The following is a 6,690-nucleotide window of genomic DNA, read 5'->3' on the forward strand; positions in this document are numbered from 1 at the left end:
TGTTTCTCCAGTACACAGGCTACTCATGACAAGGAATTGGGCTTTGAAAATTGGAAATGTGAAGGGAAAAGGCAATCTACATGTGGGTGTAGGGATTTGCTTAAAAACCAAACAAAGCAAAGAAGCAAACAAACAAACAAACAACAACAAAAAAACCCAACAAGGAATAGCAGTAGGCTGTAACTTTATTTCAAATCCAGAACAGAAAGAAATCAAGTGTCAATTGTACTTTGGTGAAATACTGCCTTTGAGGCCTGGGACTTGGCCAGGGACTGACTTTCTTTCTGCCTCTTTCTACCTCTTAACTGAATGTGCAGGAGGTGTGCTCAGAAGATCATTTCCACATGCAGTTTGAAATGCAACCAAATGCAACCAAAATCCTTTAAGCCTACTATTGATAAACTTAAAAGTGACTACCTCTAGATATGAAGTTCAACAATTTTTAAATAGTTTCCAAAGAAAAAGTCAAGTGTAGGATATGAAAAAACATGAGAAAACACCAAAAAGTCTATATGAAAAGTTTTCACATGATGAGAAGAGCAGTCCCAATGTGAGAAATGGAGACTTTAGTTGTCAACATCTTGTTCTCAAACCAGAGAGGGCTGATTCTCAAAGGCAGATGGTCACTTTGCTCCCTGAAAATGAAAGGAACTTCATGTATGAATATCTCTGAGGAGCTGCAGTACCAAATTTAAAATTGTGATATCATTTTCTTAAAGTTATATAGCTCCTTGAGAAGAACTAAAATTGAATGAATAAAAGTAAAACACATCTGTCAGTATTCTAGTGTCTGAAAAATAGCAGATGTTTTTTTCTTAAAAATCATCTTCACCTGTAGCGGGAGGAGCCATTCTTGCTCCTGAAGCTCAATGAGCTGCTGGTCTCTTCCAGGACTCCAGCCACCACACAGCGCTTCCAGGGTAGAAGTGTAGCGGGAAGAGCCTTTCTTGCTCCAGAGGCTCGACGAGCTGCTGGCCTCTCCATGCCTCACACCAGAGTGAGCTGAGGTCTTCTCTGTGGGTGTGTGTTCCACCTTTATTGGCCCCCTGGCCTTGCTCATGCCCAATAGGGGCCTGTCCTAATCAGGCACAGGTGGACTCACACCCACTCACTGGCAATTCGAGGCACCTGATTTATCTTATTTCTCTACATTTCCCCCCTTTTTTTTTTTTTTTTCTCTTACAGCAAAGCTTTCCCAGTTTGCCCTAGCTTACAAACACTTTAACACTGATTACAGAATACACTTATACAGGATTTAGACATACAGGATTTTTAAACATAGGATTTTTCTATTGACACATTACAGGATTTTTACACATACATACAGGATTTTTTACACAAAAATACACTTATAACTTACGGGATTTAACCCTAGCTTCTCAGGCAACCGTTCAATGTCAGCCCAGGCACTTTTTCACAAAGTCTCTACCTTTCCGACTTGAGTTGTTCTTCTCCCTCCTGTATCTGCTCTTCTCTTGGCTTCCCTCTGCTCAGGGGCTTCCAAAGAGAGAATCCTTATCTTGGCTTCCCTTTGCTCAGGGGTTTCTAAAGAGATTTCTGGTTCCTCATGGGTTTCTGGTTCCTCCGTGGGATTCCATACCATGGGATTCCATCCTCCTGGCTTCCCTCTGCTCAGGGGTTTCCAATCCAAAGAGCTTGATACCTTTCAGGGAGAGTGTTAGCCCAGACATTTTTTCAAATCAGGGGTAATGTTCCTGTTGCCAGCTCCTCACACTGCTGCTTCTTTAGATATCTGTATGTCGCCCGCATTCTCCACCAAATGTAGCGGGAGGAGCCATTCTTGCTCCTGAAGCTCGATGAGCTGCTGGTCTCTTCCAGGACTCCAGCCACCACACAGCGCTTCCAGGGTAGAAGTGTAGCGGGAAGAGCCTTTCTTGCTCCAGAGGCTCGACGAGCTGCTGGCCTCTCCATGCCTCACACCAGAGTGAGCTGAGGTCTTCTCTGTGGGTGTGTGTTCCACCTTTATTGGCCCCCTGGCCTTGCTCATGCCCAATAGGGGCCTGTCCTAATCAGGCACAGGTGGACTCACACCCACTCACTGGCAATTCGAGGCACCTGATTTATCTTATTTCTCTACATTCACCCATTATCTAATAGCATTACAAGGTTCTTCAAAGATTTTTTTTTTTTTTAAAGAATTAGACTAGGCAAGGAAAAATTACATTCTTCAAACATATTTTTCTCCTTCACAGATTATACCCTGAAATTGCTTGGCTCAAAAATCAGCATAAAATGGCTCCCAGGAAAGTTGCCTAATGAAATAATGCATCTAGTCCCCTCCCCTCCATTATTGTTTGCATGCTCTATATTGATTTAAATTCACACATACCTGACTATACTATTCCAGAGTTCAGAAAATTTACACAGGAAACATAAAATATTGATTTGATAGAGAGCTCCTCATCTCTATGCACCTTGAACTAAAGCTGACAGCCACTCAGCTCAAACATTCAGCTGCATTTTACTGCAAAACACAGAATCATGAGTATTAGGTGCATTGACAGACCACACAAATTTTGCTGTCATTTGGCCCATTTCCTGCTGAAGACTCTAAACATTACTCACCATCACTTTCAGGATCAATGGTGTTTTTCTTTGTACCACAGTACAGTGGGGTTTCAGAAAAGATTAGATTATTTTATCTTGATAATATGAATAGTGATCTAATGGGTGACAGCTGTGGCATCTGAGTCCCTGGGCTATTTATTGTCAATTAGTATGAATCTTAAACATATTCTCTTCATTATTTACTTGACCTGTCTTTAAATAAAGGAAATGTCTCTGCAGGGGGTGAGAGGGGAAATGAGTCTGTAGCAAGGACCAACGAAATGAACCTAAACAGAAAGACTATAAGGAAACTTCAAGATTAATTAGTGAAGAATAAGGATAATGAAGCTTTGTGATGTGAAGACAATTGATAATAAAAACATTTGCTCATTTAAGGTGCCTTAAAGGAGATTACAGCTGAAATGTAAACTGTCAGACTTAAACCATTCATTTCAGTTATAACCATAATTGTCTTTCTTGACAAGCAACTATGGGTTTTCCTATTTCATTTTTGTAAAAGAAACTCTATCCTTCCTTTCTAAGAGTCTTAAAAAACATCTGTGGGAAGATCAGCTATGAACTGAGAAACTCAATATCCCATAGGATAAATCTAGAGTCTGCATGTATCAGTTGGGTGTTAAGGATGTGAGAAGACTAAGCAGCACTGCCACAGTGGACACCACAGAGGGATATCTAAGACTATGTTTTATTTCTGTGCTTAAAATAAAAAATACTCTCTATGACTATATGGTAACAGGAGAAAAAAATACATCTTTGATATACTAATGTTATGTCCAATTATTGCTATGGCTTTGACAACAGCAACAACAGAAAATAAACAGAGACATCTTATTATGTTTAAAGAGTGTTTGAAGTTTCATGATATTTAAGTGTCATATGATCTCCATAAAATATTGCATGCCAGCCTGGAGACTGTATAATTCAAGAATTTGAAATATACTATATTTAAAAGGAGAAATGACATCAAAACATGATTCCACACATGAATCATCACTATATTGACATCAGAAACAGAGGTGGCCCAGCTTTTTTATGCTGTTATAAAAGTTTGAAATGTAGAAAAAGAAAATTAGGTTGAAACCAGACATATGACAGAGAATCCAAAAAGGCTTTAGGCATTGGTTTAAGATTTGTTCTGCATTTGTGCTAAGATCAACATATTTTGATTTAATTTCTCTGTAGTATGACACTCCAAAAGATCAGTCTCCAGACATAAAATTTAGTCAACACTCCACAGAAATCTTCTGAGTAGAATTACATGTTACAGATAGAGAGTACAAAAGGCCATGGGAGACATTTTAAATAACAATGAATACTGTTTATAATTATATACTTTTAATTATTTGTAAATAAGTGAAAACTTCATCCATCTTTAGCATTTTAATGTTCCCACATGCAATGTTAAAATAACTCAGTAAGAGAAACTTTAGTGGAGTCTCACAAGAAATCGGTTCTATATAGATTTTTTTTTTAATTCAGTGCTATTGGGAATGTCATATTTATATCTTAGATGGATAAACTAGAAGCCCTAAAAATGGTGTTTAGTGATACTGGTGCAGCACAAAAGAAAACAAAATCAGAACCAGAGAATGGAGCCAGTGTGAAGCTGAATAAGGAAACCAGTACTTTCAGACTGGCAGAACAATACAGCAGAAAGAAGGGTGTCACCTGCAATGAAGTGAATGATCCACTGTCTTAAAAGAATGTTGACATATCTACTCTTTACACAGATGTATATATAATGTCATGGAGGTTAAATTGTAAAAATGTTAATACTCTGAACACTAAAACATAGCTTAGTAATGAAAAGGTTGAAGAAAAAAAGAAGTAATCAAAGGTGTAATATTGAACACATCCTTTTTTCTTTTCCAATAAAAGGTCCCTTTTTACACACATTTTGAAAAAAAATATTGTTTGGTTATATTCTAGATTTCACTCTCTAGTGGAAATAAATCAGAATAAATCAGAAATAAATCAGAAATATATCAGGGCTCTGATTTCCTAGAGATTTCTGGCATTTTTAGAACCCTGGATACCCCCTGAAACTAGATGGATTGCAATTAGTAAATTAAGGGATCAGTAGCAGGGAATTAACATTTTCTGAAAATTCAGGTTTGTCCTTCTTTCTCTGGTGGACCTCTGTGTACACACAATGATAAGATTTCTGGAATCATTTGTTCTGGAAGGGACCTTTGGAGGCATCTAGTGTACCCAGCAGGATCAGCTCAGACAAGTTGCTAATGGCTTTATCTATTTAGTTCTTGAAAACCTCTAAGGATGCAGACTGTTTTCTGGGCAACTTATTCCAGTGATGGTCTTCTTGAGGAAAAAGTTATTTTATCCAGTTTGAGTCCTCTATTTTCTACTTAGGCTTTTTATGTTACCTTTTCACCACATAGTCCTACGAAAAGCCTGGTTACATCTTCATGATCTCCCTGTAGGAGCAGAGGTGACTGTGAGGTGCCACTGAAAGCATCTCTGTCCCAGCCCGAACAAGACATGGTCCCCCAGCCTCTCTTCCTGGGGCAGCCATTCCTCTCTCATGCCACCATGGTGGCTGCTGCTCAACCTCAATGAAATTTCTCAATATCCTTCTTATATTGGGGGCTCTTAGCTAGACACAGATGTACCTAATAAGTGCTGAGTAAAAAGAGAGAACTATTTTCCATGATTTCCTGACTTCTGCTGGCATAGGCTTTGATGTTATTTGCTCTCTTTTTCCAGTGCTCACTGCTAGCTCAGATTCAGTTTGCTTTTCACCAGCTCCTTTCTCCAGAACTGCTCCACAGCCAGGTAGTGCTCAGTATGTAGTATGATATAATCTGCAAACCTGATGAGAGTGCCCTCTTTTCACCATTGGTAATGTTGTTAATCAGAACAGCTCACAGAGTAGACCTGAGTGGTACTGTACTTGTCACTGGCCTCCAGCCAGAGTATTTCCCATTAATCACAGCTTTGTGAGCGCAATCATCCAAACAATTTTTTCCTAGATTCATTCTCCACTCATCCATAGTGTAATATCTCAGTAAGGGATCAAGAATATTATGGGAGTTGATGTCAAAAGCCTTGCTAAAGTTGAGATAAATGACACCTACTGCTCTCCTTGGATCCATAAATCCAGTCATCCTATTATAAAAGGAAAAAATGTTGGTCAGGCATGATACATCCCTGTAAAATTCTTATTGACTACCCCCAATAATCTTTTCTCCTTCAAATGTACAGAAACTCATTGAAAGATATTCAGGGTTTTCATGGAAGCTAATTCACATTTTCTGAGGGATAGAAGTGAGGCTGACTGATCTGTAATTGCCTAGATCTTTTTTTTTTTTTGGTCTTCCTCCTTTTTCCACTTCTCTGTGGCTTGCAGTAGGGTGATTTGTCTTCTGCCTGATGTTCTGACTAATATTTTTCCTCTGCTGCTCCTTTTAAACTAAATTAATATATTTAAAAAATTGAAAATCCAATAAAATATCCATCCACTATTTAGACGTTACTACATAATGATTCCTTCTTTACTACTGCTTCCATCCAAAAGAAAGTGGCCACCAAGTGACAAAGCTGTAAACATGATTTTTCTTTTCATTGACAGAACTCCTTCCACTGAATTAGATGAGGAACTGCAACCGGTAACCGTAAAGATCTGTTAATGTGTTTCCAAACAAATTCTGGGGAAACAAATGTCTTCTGTAAACAGTTATGATTCTTTAAAGTACATATAATTTGATTATTCAAAAATTCTGATTTAATATGTTATGAACAGATATTAAGAAAATAACAACAAAAAAGCCTGTCTTCAGGGCTTGTATGTTTGTTCAATGAAAGAAAAATCTCACAATAAACAATCTCCCTTAATTTCTTATAAAGCAGAAAAAGATACTCACAGGAATTGTCACTTAACTAAAGTGTCTGAAAACTTTTTATTGCTGGACCACCAGGAAAATGTCCAAGGAGTTTTACATCTTTGAAAAGATGTAAAATGCAATGAGTCAACTCCTTAAAGTAATGTTAAGCTATTCTCTTTTATTCGAAGTGCACACAGCTATGGGAAATCTGCCAAAGACCTAAATACAGGGATTGGGATAAATGAAATTGAATATGCTA

The sequence above is a fragment of the Calypte anna genome, chromosome 1 (genome assembly GCF_003957555.1).
Source record: "Calypte anna isolate BGI_N300 chromosome 1, bCalAnn1_v1.p, whole genome shotgun sequence".
Classification (NCBI taxonomy): Eukaryota; Metazoa; Chordata; class Aves; order Apodiformes; family Trochilidae; genus Calypte; species Calypte anna.